Here is a 17,399-nt window from a genome sequence, read left to right on the forward strand (position 1 = left end):
CTAACGTTGTTCACGCGGAGAAGCAACTGGCGATTATAGAAGCCATCCGCCGGTGTCTGGTACTCGTGACACAGACAATAATGGACGATGTATCTATTTGAAAAACATAAAAAAAGGAAATTAGTCTCACCATCAGATCTTTATTAAAATTATTCATTTTATATATTAGGTCTGGAAATTATTTCATAGCTAGGACAGTGCAACTGGGTTTTAAACGTCAAGGGGGGCTGTAGGATACTGAGACAGTCCCCCAGTGCAGGGGTTGACAGGGAGTGCAGGTGGAGAGTGGAAGGGCCCAGGACCGAGATCGCAGACAGTGGACCAGTTGTAGCAGGGGAGAGGGAGAGAGAAAGCAGAAGCAAAGGTTTTGAGGTGCTTCCGTAAAAGTATGATATGATATGATATGATATGGTATTTGTAACGCGCCTATACACAAGTGTTTCAAGGCGCGACGAGGCAGGGAGGGAGGGGAACAAGGGGAAGACAGACAAACGATCCTACTAGGCCAGGTGTCATTCAGATCGCGCAAGTGCAGAGGTAAGGGGAAAAGGAGAAAGTGCAAGGAGAGGAGGTGGGGGGGAAGTGCAGTACAAGGTAAGTAGCGTAATAAAATAATGAATAATAAATAATAAATAAAAAGGGCCCGCTTGAGGCCAAGGACAAGTCTCGCAGTTCTGTTCTGGATAAGTTGCAGAGGGCGGAGAGTGGAGGCAGGCAGATTAAGATAGAGGCTGTTACAGTAGTCCAGCCTAGAGAGAACCAGGGCTCGGGAGACAGTGAGCTTCTGGGGGAAGGAGAGGAAGGGAAGAATACCTCTGAGGAGGTGCAGCTGGTAGTGTGACTTCTTAGAGACGTCAGATATATGAGGAGAGAAGGAGAGTGTGGAGTCGAAGATGACCCCGAGGTTTTTAGCCTTGCAGGTAGGGGCGGGAAGGGGGCCAAGTAGACGGTTCTCCCCAAGATAGTGCGCGGTACAAAACAACATGCCACATAGAACGAACAAGTACAACTTAACCCGTCTTTAAAGCAACTGTATAGTAATTAAATTGCGGTATAAACTCATCTAAAGAGTTACTTACATTATATTTGCATTTTCCATTGCGTCTGTGCGTAGGGCAGCCCCGAAATACCACTCCTTCTATGCCGACGTTATTTCTTCTAATGAACGAACATGAAATGGCTTTCGTTTCTGAAATTATATTCATTATCGTTTCTTACGTGGTCCAGGCCTGTCAAGGTCAAAATACAATAGAACCTTATTCTGAGTCGTGGGCCATTCTGGCACCCGAGAAAAAATCAAAGCAGCTGACCTTCACTTCGAACGAGCACACATTCCAAGTTAGCTACATTCAGTGTAAGGCATTCTCACAGGACTTGAAATTTACACTCCATCTTTGCATTTTGTCTGCGTGCTTTGCAGCCACACAGAACCATAAATACGGAGAGATTCTATATTTATTGAAAAATGATTTATATTACTGTTTGGTTTAATTTAATGCGCAAATGAACAAGGTTGGCTAGATACACATATTCAATGGGTCTGCGACATGAGGAGACTTGAGAGAACAGACAATCAAATTACAATTATTTAAACCGTGATGTGTATTTCTCAATGAGTTCTTCTTTAGGTGGACATGGAACAGATGCAATGTTGGGTGGCAATGCAGTTGTCCCCTGCACAGGTTCGTTCACAACTCCATTTATGTGCCTATCTAGGACGTCAACAATAAGTTTCTCAATAAACTCATATTGCATATCCTCAAACACTGGTTTGATCACCCATTGTTTACTTCTTTTAGTGAAGGCCTTATTGTAGCGAAGCGTCCCTAAAGTTCCGGTCGTCCTACTTTGTTGACGGCCAACATTATGGTTATGTGCCAAGACCGCTAAAAGAGTCCGATTTATCATGCCCTCCATGCCAAAATGCAATCGTTTTGGCCTGTACTTTAGGCACATATTGTGGAACACCTCCAAATCTCCTGTGTGACAGAATTCCGTCAGTCCTCTCAAATCTCTTGATAGAGTTTTGTCGAATACAATCTTTTCAATGGCTTTGTGAGTGGGTGATGAAGGAATCAACCACTTCTTCTTCCGTGCCTCCTCTGTGGACAAATGGCCATGTTCACAATTGTGGAAATGTTGGTTCGTGTTCCATCGGTGAACGTTCGTACAGTGTGGCATTACTGACCGCCATTTTTCCAGTAGAATTTCCAACGACCCTCCACATGTTTTTGAGCTCCACCAAAGATGGTTGCTGATTGACTTGGACCACTGTGAAATACCTTGCAATTCTTTTTTTTTACCTGCAGCCGACAATTTTTTATTGATTGATTTTGCAAGATGCCAAACGTCAAATTGGTGATTTATATTTTTGTACTGTTCTCTCATTGTCTTGGCAATTGAAACGTGTCTGTCCGTGGCTATCAGGTCGATCACCATTCCCCGCGATTGTAGTTCTTGCAATGATGCTACAAAGCCAACTTTCTCCATGGCCACTGAGGATGTACTTTGTGACACCTGCACGACCACCGAACTCACAATTTTCTTACTTTCCATGTCCTGAAAGTGGTAGGTGCAGTACTTGGCTGAAAATCCTGGGCTGTCGCACTGTCCATCACCGGCTAGCCTGAACCGTTTGCCCGCGAATGTACTATCAATTGACATTTTTTCCATTCTCCAAGCTTCGCTAATGGCTGGAAATAGATAATCGGTTTGGTATTTGTAGAACTGAGTTTTCGCAATGAAACGGATTCCCACAAACTGAAAGAAAGACTCTAATTTTTTAAAACTTGAACCACTAAAAAGTGCAGCCGCTGCACAAAGTAGATTGCCTGCTGGCAGTTGTCCCAGCATAGGTTGTGCAGACCATGTGAAAGGATGATATTTTGTACAGGTGGCATGTATTTTAAGGTTAGTGCCTCGAATTGCACGAGTCACATTAATCAACGGCTCCCCACATACTTCCCCACCTACCAAATGCCCACATTTAATCCGAATAATAATATCAATCAAACAACTATCGAATACAATGAATTTGGCCTCTTTCCTTATACTGTCACTCTGCATCCCAGCTGGTTCGGCCTGTAACGTTGAGGACATGTCACTCACATGAAAGGTAGAATCTCTGATATCGTCTTCTGCTATGTTCAGTGATATTGATGGTGTTTCATTGTCGTCTACTTCATTCTCTTCCATTGCAACATCTGTTCCTTCTCCGGCGATGGGTGAATAAAACAATTTCTTCAACTTTCTCGCCGTCTTAGTTTTTGCGGGTGTGGATTCTGTGAATTGATCTCCGACTGCATCCGAACTACCAGGAGGACATTCACTATCAATGGCTGGTGGTGGTATAGCTCCGTTGTCAATCACTTCATATTCTTCCCATTGGCACGATGCTTCTCCAGTCTCAAGTCCCTGCCAAAAGGTTTGACAAGCAACATCTCTCGTTCGCTTCACTGTCTGTGTAGATCTAGTTCGTACACCCACTCGCAACTAGAGGACAGATTGGAAAAGGGTTGTTCAGTTTAAACACAACTTACAGTATTGAACTATTAACAGTGAAAAACAACATAATATAGTGACCAGGACACTAACCTTCTTTTGCTTTCTTTTCTTCGAAACTTTCTTGCCTCGAACTTCAACATCAGGACGCTGTTGCTCCGACTCGTGTGTGCATGTCTCCACTTCCTCTTGCGCTGCAACGACTATGTTTTCCTGATAAGCACATCCATCACGCACTGACGCTCCATGGACTCCCTGAAACATAGAACTTTCATTAGTATGTATAATAATATCGAAAACACAAAATGTACTTGGGGACCAATACCCACGTACTTCTCAATAGCAAAACACGAATGAACGCTTTGTGTAGAACATTCAAACGACAATTATTCACGCATTGTTGATCTAGTTAGATGGAACTGTCAAGATCCATACCTCGGGCTCCTCATAGACTTCCATTGATGATATTATTGAAGATGATGCTTCAGTGACTCCCTGAAACACAGTAATTGCATTAGTATGGTTTTCTATTTTGATAAAAAGAACAGAAAGTTTGTGCAGGCGTGAACGGCTCATCTAAATAGACCTGCACAAATGATCAGTTGTCTAAAATAAATAATGGATATCTAAATATGATTCGATTTGCTCGATCGTTGGAAGTGTCACCACCCAGAAATCTGCATCAACTGCTAGGGGTGATGTTCTTGTAGAAGAAGCTCCGTCATCTCCCTGAAACATAGTACTTGCGTTAATAAAGAAGGAAGTATAGCGGATATAATCACGTCATATGATTTCGCTTCATCGAACTGTCAGTATCCATACCTCGAAATGCATAAGAACATCAAGGGACGATGTAACTGCGGTGCACACTTCTGCAAGCTGTTGCGCCGACCCGTAACTGCACGCTCCCCCTTCTTCTTGGACTAATGCTCCATCGACTCCCTGAAACATAGGACTTTCATTAGTAATGAACACAATATTGAAAAAAGAAGACACATAGGAGGGCGACGACAGAAGGACATATCAATGGCTAAAAACGAAAGAAACATTGTGTGTAACAATCACGCTACAAGAATGCAAGATCTGATGATCTCCATCGATGGAACTGTCCTGAAACGTACCTCGAGCATCTGAGTGACATCAACGGTAGTCGTCAATACGTTGGACTCCTCAGCATCTCCCTGAAAGACAGTACTTGAATTATTTTGGATAACAATAATTATAACTGAAAACAAAGACTAGAGGACGAGTACAAGGGTGTACCATTAGGTAAAATAATTACACGATAAATTAAAACTATTGATTTACATGCCTAAAACAAGTCAGTGGCAGAATAGCCAAGTAAGATTACCCGATAGGCGCTTGAAGTGGCTGATGACTGCAATAACGACACGGATGGAGAATCTTCCGCCTTCATATTGAGTGGATACATAAATGGGGAAATTATTGTTAGCTAATGCTACACACTACCGCAAGGCCGAGAGATAAATACGTAAACTTGACTCACCAGTGGAGGGATGTGGACGAATAGAGTGGGAATAGCGGTTGAGAGCAATTTTCGCCTCGCTCGCGGTGTGTTCTTCTTTATTAGCAATGATGTGGAGTACATGTCAGAGGTAAAGTGCCTGCTGCAGATGCGGTATCGATCACCCCTCTTGTCCGCAAAGACTTCTAGGACTCTACTTTCAAGCTCAGAGGGTGGATATCCGCAATATCGGACCCATTCTCTTATCTGATCTATTGTCTTAGGGAAAACATGCATTATAGTACCTTCAGATTTATTATGGGTCTTCGAAGGACAACCGCCAATGGAACAGGCAGGCATTGTGGAAAGTTCTGAAAAGTAAAGATCAACAATTCTCTATGAATACCAATGTGTTAAAAAATTAAATAGATAAAAGGTTCAATGCAAGGTATGTTTTGGTTCTTGGAACTATACACGTTATTCACATGCGGATAAGTATTTGAATAACTTTAAAAAAATACAAAAATAATTTGACTAAACTCAGAACATGTGACTAGTTCCTTGCATGTACTGTCTTGAACGAAAAGAAATTGGACGCAAAATGAGTATGGTACATGGCCTTACCTTGACGAGCAAACAGTTAGATGCAGGGATCAGAGTAGTTTCTTGTCGAAGAACAGGGAGCAGTTCACAGGTTGCAAACTGACGAGTTTCCTCGAAGTGGTCACGGAAGTTCACAGAGACGAAGAGCAGATAACCAGCACCTTCACGGGTTGACTAGCAAAGTGCAAAGAAGTTCTCATTATAAATATGAAGTGGGTTATAAAGAATTCGAAACAGGGGTGTGTTTGTGAATGAATGACGTGTATGAATCACGTCCAGCGTGAGGGGGGATGCTTGGTAGGAGACACGGGGTCTGGCGGTAGACATGGGAACAACAACCCATGCTCTATAGACCACTTTGAAGTGTACATGGTCTTTGGCACCTCTTGGCCTTTATCGCTCCCTGACAGCTCCACTTGCCAGCGCAAGTACCCCGGTGCGAACTGCCTTTGATAGGGCGGGGGGTGGATTGGGGCGGTGGTCGTGCAGACAAGACACAGGAAGACTCGTGAATGGAGACACACTTATGTGGATTGCAGGGGGCCGTCCAGCGTGAGGGGAGATGCTTGGCAGGAGACACGGGGTCTGGCGGTAGACATGGGAACAACAACCCATGCTCTATAGACCACTTTGAAGTGTACATGGTCTTTGGCACCTCTTGGCCTTTATCGCTCCCTGACAGCTCCACTTGCCAGCGCAAGTACCCCGGTGCGAACTGCCTTTGATAGGGCGGGGGGTGGATTGGGGCGGTGGTCGTGCAGACAAGACACAGGAAGACTCGTGAATGGAGACACACTTATGTGGATTGCAGGGGGCCGTCCAGCGTGAGGGGAGATGCTTGGCAGGAGACACGGGGTCTGGCGGTAGACATGGGAACAACAACCCATGCTCTATAGACCACTTTGAAGTGTACATGGTCTTTGGCACCTCTTGGCCTTTATCGCTCCCTGACAGCTCCACTTGCCAGCGCAAGTACCCCGGTGCGAACTGCCTTTGATAGGGCGGGGGGTGGATTGGGGCGGTGGACGTGCAGACAAGACTCGTTTGCCGTAGGGCCTCACCAAGGAGAGGCCATCTAACTGCATGTAAGAGGCAGGCTGCAGGATCTAGTACATGGAAGGCAGGGGGGTGAGTTTATAAATACCTCAGCCTCCCAGGAGAATATATGGGTGCAGTTCACCCTGGAGACCCTGAACAAAGTGGTGTGGTAAGTATTTTTGGGGGAGGAGGCAAGGCCGGGAGGCTTGATGCCAACCCGCAAAATAACATATGTATGTCTGCTGCATATGGGTTCAACGGTTATGTGGATTGAAGGTGGGCGGCCAGCGTGAGGGAGGATGCTGGCCGGAGACATGTGGTGTGACAAGACAAGGCACAGGAAGACTATTCAATGGAGACACACTAGATTCATTTAAAAAATCAAAACAACCATTGTTAAAATATATGTTGGGTTTTATTTTAGATCTTAATTTCAATTGAACATAAATAATAAACATTACACATTGTAAAGTTGCGGTTGCAGCACATCCCGGGAAAAGCCGCGGTATTGTCCACTGTCGCTGGGGAAATGTTGTCTAATGGCAAGTACCGCACAGGCAGGTATTACTCTCCGAACGCGGTGTCCGAGCCTCCCGTGAAGCCACCAAGTGAAGCAACGATAGGCCACCAGCCTGTACCACCTGTGAAAATGAAAGATGCAAACTGTATTAAAATGACAACTTTCTTATCACTGTCGATTCAGGTAAAAAATGTCATTCTGCTTTGAAAAAAATTCTATCTAGAAAATGCACAACATGGAACCAATTTACATGCATTCGAATGATATGTAGATGTAGTTTTATATGTGGGAGACGACCATGAAATAGTAGTGGCATCACTGACATCACAACCAGAGTATACTTACTCGTTACTCGGATTACGCGGACGAACAGTGCCGCAAAGTTCGTGCATAAGCACCATCATCATCCTCAACACGGTCCGTGAGAGGCAGGCTTCCCTGAACTCTGGCAGCTCGGTGATGCATTGCGGACTTGGCTCGCCTTCCGAAATGTAGGCCAAGCACCCGGAATTTTCACGGCAGCAGCAGTTCTCCTCCTCAGTTGGCATTAGCTCGCACCGATTGCACGTGCACCAGGTGGAGACGCCGTCCATGCGACATGGTCCAGGCTCTTCATCCGTTGACTGGTCCTCCCAACTGCCGTCCGAATCCCCATCGTTTTCGCGTGCTTGCCTTTCCAGTAGTTCTTCCTCGGTGTACTCGGGCTCGTACATATACGGCATTATTGTAGCCATTGTGTGGTAAAGAAAGTAAAATAATTTATAGCGGTGGTACTGGTATCTGTTCACACGGGCTACAATCAACGAAGGTAGCTGACCAGAGCACAGAAACGAGTCACAGAATACTCAAAGTAACACAGCGAGAGTAATGGAATCGAAAATCTGCTGCTGTGTGTTGTGAAACGGTGTGTTTATACTTATTGAGGAAAGAGGCGTCCTGCCGTTTCCATGGCGACACTTCATTAGCTGAGGCGCAGCGATTGTTGACACGAAACGTGCTTTGGCGTTGGGAAATGGGCGGTACGCGTCTGCTGATGTCAGCCTCGGGGGCGGGGGATTTGATTTAGTGCCGCAAAAGCAGATGAGCCAGGGCGATGCGGCAAGTGATAGGATTATCATAAAATGGCGGCTGATTTCGAGTGCGTTAATGGACGAAAAGTCGGGTAAGGTCCATAGGAAAGTTTTCCACGATCTACCGAGTTATGCTTAAAAACACATGGCCGAACCGTAGGGACAATAAAAAAAAAGTCCCGGAACTCTCCTTTAAGACTATCTCACCAGCACCTGGAAGACCAGCCTGTGTGCTGCTAAACGTAGGTGGAAAAGTACCGACGGAGGTTAGAGTGCCAACCAATGGTAGGGGGCCGCGGGATTGAGGGTCCTATAGTTTGTGTAAACAATGGGACATTGTGTAATTAGTGACGTTCATAGTGACCTGTTTAAGGGGAGGGCTTAGTTGCTCCACCTGATGTTAAGAAACCGATCACTTTTCTTCACTCTTATAGACGAGTATGGATTGTATACTTAGAGGTTCCTTAAGAACCTAGAACAATAGCCACTAGGTTTTTGTAGTTTGCCACGTAGGATGACGTTAGTAATACGTAGGTTAATGTCATCAATGACGATTTTTTGCTATAAAAGAATGCTTTTTTTAAAGATGCATTGAGAGATCTTAAGCTGAGATGTCCGTTGATGTCCGTTGTACTCCCTTTTTTTAGATAAGTGATATTAAAACAGTTACCTTTTTGACAACTACCTGAGTCATTTCGATTATTGATGTATGAGTAACTTCTGCATCCCCATCTATTTTAAGGGTATTGCTACCTCATCATAAAGGGCTGGAGTCCACCAGTTCAATACTGTGTACTTAATAGTGTTGAAGATGACATGTTGTTAGAGGTAGGCATAAGTTGTCCACCTGACAGTAGATAGCAAATCACAATCCCACCCCTTATTGAAAGTATACTTAGATGTTCCCCTTGAGCGTATCACAATCCCTCGTAGGTTTTTCTTATTTGCCACGTAGTAACATCACGTCTGATGTATTTTTTGCGTACAAGGCTGTTTTGGGAGAAATGCATTTGGAGCTCGAGCGAACGTCCATTTATGTCCGTTGTAACTCCCTGTTTTAGATAATTGTTAATTACACAGGACCTTTGCCATCTTCCTGAGTTGGTTCGATTACTTCATGTCAGAGTTATTCTGCATCCCCATCCATTTCATGCACTATATCCAAAGGGCCATATGCTCAGACCATAGGGTGGGGTCCTGGAAGACACCAGTAATGAGGTGACCCAAGCGATTCGAGGGTTGCAGGCAGAGGTCGGAGACATCTGAGACAAGAATGAGGAACTCAAGGTGAGATCCAGGCGCAACAATATCAGAGTGGTCGGAAATCCCAGAGTCATTGCCTGCTCAGAATATGGAGGTGTTCGTGGAAACCTTCATTAGGGAGGGGTTGACCGATCCGGCATTCTCACCACAGTTCCTGGTGGAAAGGGCACATCGAATCTCGACTCAAAAACCTAGGCCAGGTCAGAACCCTCGCCCAGTCATCGCCCACCTCCTGAACTACCGAGACAGGAACATCATCCTGCGTAGGGCACGGGAACTGGGAGAACTCCAGTATAAAGATGCCAGAGTTTCATTTTATCAGGATGTCACTCCATCGCTTCCGAGGGCAAGACTGTTCAAACTGAGGGGTTTAGGGGAGGAAGACGGAGAATGGTTTGGGGAAAGTTCATTTAGAAAATTGGTTCACATCTACTTATGCTGCGGTGGTGCAGAGTTGAACACTGCTGGTGGGGGAGCAGGGCCATGCCCTGGGGGTATAGAGCTGGCGGGCTGCCTGATACTATGGAACCATGGCTGGTTGTAAAATCATAAACTGGAATGTGAGAGGCCTGAATGACCCACGCAAATCCTGTGAGGCAATTAACTACTGTGAGCACCATGGTGCTAAGGTGCTCCTGTTGCAAGAAACCCACCTCGTTGGAAGAGCGAACGCAATTGTGGCAAGATGCTGGGAGTCAAGCAGATACTACACGTCGTACTCCACGTACTCAGCTGGGGTCATGACACTCATTCCATCTGGTGCAGAAGGATATTGACCCTCAGGGCAGCTTTGTGATTGTGTCGGGTAGTTGGTCCCATGTCCCGATAACACTAGTGAATGTTTATGGTCCCAGTGTTGATGACCCTGGTTTATTTTTTAAGCACTCCTGGTTAAATGTTATAAATACATGCATACTGATATGGTTTGGGCGGGTGATTTCAATGTCATTTGGACATGGCAACGGATAGATCCTCTGGGACAGCCCGCCCTCTTCCCCAACCAGCTGCAGTGGTGTGACAATGTTTGTCTGAATTGGTTATGCAAGATGTGTGGTGAGTGCTTCACCCTAAAGTGAAGGAATACTATTTTCATTCATCGGTACACAGCACATCCTCACGCTTGGACTATGTACTGGCGAGTCTGCCAATTCTGCGAAAGACGATGGACTGTCAGTTGATGCCAAGAACCCTATCAGACCACTCCCCTGTGTTATGGTCATGAACGTAGGCAGTGAAGCGGTTCACAGGCCACACTGGCGATTCAAGGCAACAGCCATGTTAGTTGTACTGTACCGTAGTGCAGTGGCGTAACACAAAATGTGGGGGCCCCCCTGCGAGCCATGCTGAGGGGCCCCCCCAACTCGGCAACAAATCACGGGTCGTGCCACACTCTGGGCCGGCCTATATTATCACGCTTGCACAATATGCATGAACGTGCTGCTGACGGGGTATACCGCACACTGTACTAGGAGAAAGATATAACTAGCGCCAAGATACCTCTGGTGACAGCGTGCTTTATAAGTTTAGTTAACATAACATAACATAACATGTGTTGTAATGCAATATACAGCACACTTTCTGAGAAAAAAATGGCTAAAAAGCCAGTGTTTGCCATTGTTTTGTAGGGTAACACCAATCCAATACATGCAAGTCACCAACAGCACACAGGAACATTAATGCGTTGCTATTAAAAATGCCATGCTACATTGACTGCACAATCTAGACCAGTGTAGATGTCATAACATTACAGTAAAGCATGCCAGGCCACATTTAGACATACCTAGACTGTTGCGCAAAAAAGCCAGTCGAAGCAATAACACTCATCAAGAAGAGAACACACATTGAAGCCCGGGTCTCTGCTGCCTCTAACAACACAGCCAAACTCTTTAAAATCTGCACGGAACTGGTCAATCCTGTTGCGGTCTCCACCTCTCCAGTTCCCTCCCAGGCCCTTTATATGGCTCTGGCCTCTCACTTCTCTGCTAAAACTCAGGACATCCTATCCACCATCTCCTCCTCCTCTCCCTCTTCCTCTCTCGGCCCCCCCTTTGGCCATCTCTACCTCTCCTCCTCCTTTCTCCTCTTTCTCTCTGGCAACACCTGACAAGGTTTCTAGACAAGTCCGATCCATGAAAGTGCCATCCAAACCTGCTGCTCCAGAACCATCAAGGACCATATTGACCCCCCCGCTGCACCTTGGCCGATTTCTGTAATCAATCTTTCACCACTGGAACCTTCCCCTCTCCCCTTAAGCACTCCCTTGTGCACCCACTCCTCAAGAAGCTGTCTGCCGATCCTACCTGTCTGGCAAACTATCGCCCAATCTCCATCACTCCATTCATGGGCAAACTCTTGGAAAAGCTGGCCCTCTCCCAGCTTACTCTCCACATTGAATCTGTTGGTTGTCTCCATGACCATCAGTCTGGCTTCAGAGCTGCCAGAGGCTCCAAAACTTCTCTCCTGAACACCCGTGAAGATCTGCTCTCTAACCTTGATTCCAGCATTCCTTCTGTCCTAATCCTCCTTGATCTTTCCTCTACTTTTGACACAGTCAACCATGCCATCCTGATCAATCGACTACGTGAGTACCTGAGCATCACGGATCAGGCCCTGGAGTGGCTGACCTCCTTCCTCTTGGACTGCCCCTCCCAGGTCCAACTTGGTCCCTTTCTCTCTGCCACCTCTCTCTCTACCTGTGGCATTCCCCAGGGCTATATCCTCTCACCCTGGTTTTTCAACCTCTACTTGGCCTCTTTGGCCCACCTGATCTCTACCTTCTCCTCTAACTTTCAGTGTTATGGGGCTGGCACTCAGCTTTCCTTCAGGCTCCTCTCATCTCTTGCTCATTCCTGACTGTCTATCCGTGATTCAGGATTGGCGCACCTCCAACGATATCTACCTTAGTGCCATTAAGATGGAGATCCTTCTCATTGGGACCCCTGCCCCTGCTTTCCCTCTCTCACTCTGGCTGCCCACCTTGGGCCCTCTTCTTTCTCCTTCCTGCGAGGCAAAAAACCTTTTGTGTCATCTTCGACTCCACTCTCTCTTTTCTCTCCTCGCATCTGGGACGTTGCCAAGAAGTCCCACTACCTACCAGCTGCTCCTCCTCAAAGGAACTCTTCCCTTTGTCACTTTCCGCCAGAAGCTCACTGTCTCCAGAGCCTGTTTCTCTCTAGGCTGCACTACTGCAACAGCCTCTTTCTCAAGCTGCCTTCCTCTACTCTCCGCCCTCTGCAACTAATCCAGAACAGGACAGCGAGACTTATCCTTGGCCACAAGCCCAGGGATCATATCTCTACAACCCTGAAATCTCTCCACTGGCTCCCGGTGGTCGCAAGAATCAAGTTCAAGACCCTTTGCATTGTCCATAAGGCTTTCTGGGGTCTGGCCCACACTACATCCAACGCTCTCTTCCAAAATACCTTTTTTCTTGAGCCCTTCCCCCGGCTACCTCCAACTCTCTATGGGCTAGACGCTTCTTCAGGCAGAGAGTGGGGGTAGATCTCTCTCCTCTGCAGATTGCTCCCTCTGGAATGGCCTCCCGGCCCCTCTCAAACTTTAGCAGACCACCTGATTTTCCGGAAGCAGCTCAAAACTTTCTTCTTCTCCTCTGCTTTCGCTCTCTCCCTCCCCTGCTGACCTACCTGACCTACCTGTCTGCTGTACTGACTGGTTGCTTGGCTACCCTCAGAGTCTCACTGAGTCCAGGCTCTTTCTTGATCAGTCACCCTTGCACTGCCTCCGGCCTACCATGCACATAGGGACTGTAACTGTAATCCTACAGTCCCTTGTTCTCCTTGCACTACCGAGAGCCTCAATGTTTGTTTGTTTGTTTGTTTGTTTGTTTGTTTATTTGGTAATGCGCGCCAAACCCATGGGTAGCCGGGCGCAACAGTTTACGTGAAAACTTAAGCTTGTTACAATATTTGGCATGAGTATATACAACACAACGGCAGAAAGAGCAAATATATGTAAGAATACATGCAAGCATATGGCTATAAAACACAAGCGGCAAAAAAGCAAATATATACAAGAATATATACAAACATATGCCCAGGAGCAGGGCATGTTTTGGGGTGTCCAGGCAAAAAGGTTGGTGGTGACTAAGGTGGGAGTAAGCTAGGTGTTAGTCAAGTTATGTGTCATTGGCGCGCAGCCAATTGATTATCTTGTGCCTGAATTTCGGGTACGGTTGTTCAGTTCTAAGGTCAAGTGATAATTTGTTCCAGCAGTGAGCAGCTTTGACAGGAAAGCTAGTTCCTCCCGTGGTGGATCGTTTAAACCTTGGAATCTCTAGTTTGAAGGTGTTGACCAATCTCGTGGGTCGCGTGGAAATATTCCTATTGATTTTTTCCATTAGATACAGGGGGCTAGGTTGTTTAGACATTTAGATGTGAGGGAGGCTGTTTTAAGTAGGATTCTATCCGTTATTTTTAGCCAGTTAACCTCTTAGTGATGTGCTCTCTGTAGGGGATATTTAGTGCTGCTGCACTTACTCGGAGCATTACAGCCCTGTTTTCCCCTCCCTTCTTCCTTGCACTTCCCCCCTCCAATTCCCCTTGAATTTCTCATTCTCGCACTTGCACGATTTGAATGACACAAGGCCTAGTAAGATCATTTGTCTTGTCCACCCTCTATCTTCACTCCATTGCTTGTCGCGCCAAGAAACACTTGTGTATAGGCGTGTTATAATAGACTTATATCATATCATTTTATCACAGATACTCAAAAAAATATACAATGCTGCAGTAAGAAATGGCTAGACTGGCAGCACCCAAATGCCAATCTAGCCAGGTAATTACACTTAGCAGGACTGCTTTATCAGAAATGCGCAGTTAAAAAAAAGTCATACCAAACAGGAATAACTAGACTGGGTGCACCAAAATGCCTCTCTAACCACTAATACCACATATCATGCCTTCGTAGCCTGGACATGGAGAACCATTATGAGTTATCGCACAATCCCACCACCCACACATCCCCTCTCCCTCCCATGCCCTATCCCAACCTCCAAAATCAGCTCCTTGGCCCAGAATTACCTTCACTTCCCACTTCCTTGTCTCAGAGCTTACCGTTTGAGGCTTCTTGCCTCATAGGTAAGTACTGGGATGAGGAAGAGTGGGATTAGGAGTAATGAATATAGAGGTAGCTATGTCAGGCATTACCTCCATGTACCTCTACCTCACCCCAGTGCTTGTGTATGAGGCATATTCCCTCCTATACAAGTACTGCCTCATACACAAGTACAGGGACAAGGAAGAATAGGGCTAGGAGTAATGACGATTACCAATAAGTAATTAAGGCATTAAACACAAGTAGGGGCTTAACAATATTCAGTTGACTGAGCTGCAGCACTCACCCCCAGAAACTTTGGGCTATGTTGACTCAACCTGGCTGACCTTCAGAGCAGTTACCGGACAGAACAGGACACAGATGTTAAATGGCACCTGGGTTTCGCTGTTAACAAGGGCCCAGTAGTTACTAACGTAAAGCATTTCACTGTTAGTACCTGCATCCAAATGCCACATTTTTTAGGCAATTGAAATTGTGATGTGGGTTTAGTACTTTCATGCCAGGGATGTGATTGGAAGGGTAGATAGGGAACAGGAGACCGTTAATTCTCAACAGTTCATAAGTGGGTGCTTTCACACTTAATGGAGAGAGTTAACTGCTTGTAACATTGAAGCTACACTAGAATAGTCTCATTAAAATGCGTAAAGAAGTTAGATGCCCCAACACAAATAAGTATGCCTCCCCCACTACCCGTGAAGGTAGCGCCTCTTCCAACATTTGAAGGATCAGCCCCCTCGAAATGTAGGTTTTGTTGTGCCCCTGAACACAAGCACAAACACCATTCACCATATACACGCATGCACGCAAGCCATCCTTACATTTAAGTGTGTACCCTTTCACCATAAACGCACAAATGCACACCCAGTCACCCATACATTTGTGTGCACCCTTTCACCATACACTCACACAGGCAGCCACCTCCACATTTAAGTGTACACCCTTTCACAATTCACTCACACACGTCATTGGGTTGAGGGGAGCCCTATTACTTAAAAAAGAAATTGGGCCAGACCAGCAAACTACGAGTTCTGCTCCTGCGTGCCTTCCCGCCTGCCAGGTCTGACCTGACGGGCGTACCAGCACCCGCGAGCAGAGCATGTCGGATGCACGGGCACCATTCTGAATGGTGCCGGTGCATCCGAGCTCCCCATTCCCATTGAACCCTATGGGGAACAAATGGGAATGGGGAGCATTTTTTTCCGGTGCCCGCGAATGGGCAATTACCAGGTCCGGCGGGGCCGTAATGACCCGGAATTTGCCCATTCGCGGGTGCTAGAAAAAAGCGCAAGTTTGGCGGCAGCCTGCCGGTTTTACCGGCAAGGCTACCGCCAAACTTGTAATGAGGTTGATTGTTTCTTTTTGAAATCACTCGGACTTCATAAAGAAATTATTTCTGTTAAGGACCGAACCATAACGGAAATCATTTCTTTATGAAGGCAGAGTGACTTCAAAAATAAACTATTTCTTTTTGAAGTCATAGGGCTCCCCCACCCCATGACATGAAGGCCTCCAGCCTGGGGTCTTCCATGTCATGGGGTAGGGGAAGCCCTCGGTCTTCAAAAAAAAATATTTTTGTAGTCACTCTGTCTTCATAAATACATTATTTCTGTTACAGAAATAATGTCTTTATGAAGGCAAAGTGATTTCAAAAATAAATTTAAAAAAAAAATTGAAAAAAGTATTTTTTTTAACATTTTTTTTTTCAAGTGGGGCCCCCTCCCAGCATGTGCTAGCGGGGCCCCCCGCACCGCGGGGGCTGCGGGGGCCCCTGTTACGTCAGTGCCGTAGTGAGGTGGTTAATATTGTACGGACGTACTTCGGAAAATAACACTGAGATGGTGCGCATGATGTCTTCCCTATGGGAAGTGCTTAAGGTGGTCCTTCGGGGTGGCTGTAAGCCATACAACTAGGTGTGTTGAAGACGATCGAATGACAGCTCCAGGAGCTTGAGCATGAGATGAAGTGGGTGGAAATGAAAATGGCTTTGTCAGATGATGCAGGTACCGGGGCAGGGCTGAGAGGACTTCTGGACCGATTTCCCCAATTGGCGGACCATGAAGTGAAATGCCTAGCATGCCTGGTGATGGCGCACCGATATGGGGAAGAGGGCAGACCGGGTTGGTTACTGGCAGTGATGCTCCGGCATTAACAGGTGCCTCTGATGTTGTGGCGATACGGCGGCCAGATGGGCAGGTGATGGTGGAGTCTTGTGCCATTCTGGACACCTTTCGACTACATTTTTTACGGATGTGTGAAGCGCAGGGTGCCCCAGGTGGAAAAGACCTGGTTGAGAATCTGGAGGCAACAACGCTCCCCAGGATGGCCCTGGAGGTGATCGAGGCGCTGACTAGACTGATTTTGATTAATGACATTCTTGCCCCGGCCAGTGCACTCCCCTCTGTAAGGCTCCCAGGTCGGATGGGATAACATCGGAATTCTACAAAGAGTTGGTACTTGAGGTTGCTAAATATATGGTGGGAGTTTGGGAAGAAGGACTGGATTCGAGCCAGCTGCCCCCCACATTATGTGAAGCAGTGGTGACACTGATTCTAAAGGATGGGAAGGACCCACTGGAGGGTGCCTCATACCGTCCGATATCCCTCTTTAATTTAGACACCAAAATCTTTGCTAAGGTCCTGGCAGATAGATTGCTTCCATTCACCGGGGTGTGATACACCCAGACCAATCAGGGTTCATTCCGGGTTGATCCACTGTGCTAAATATCTGTCGTATGTTTGCTATACTAGCCCAGATAGATTCCCCAGGTGCAAGCAGTGGCGGCTCTCCTCAACTTGGAAAAGGCGTTTGACTCTTTTGAATGGGCTCATCTCTTTGAGGTGTTGAAGGCGCTGGGGGCCCCAGGGCA

Source organism: Ambystoma mexicanum, chromosome 4p, assembly GCF_040938575.1.
Source record: "Ambystoma mexicanum isolate Mex_15411 chromosome 4p, UKY_AmexF1_1, whole genome shotgun sequence".
In the NCBI taxonomy this organism is placed as follows: domain Eukaryota; kingdom Metazoa; phylum Chordata; class Amphibia; order Caudata; family Ambystomatidae; genus Ambystoma; species Ambystoma mexicanum.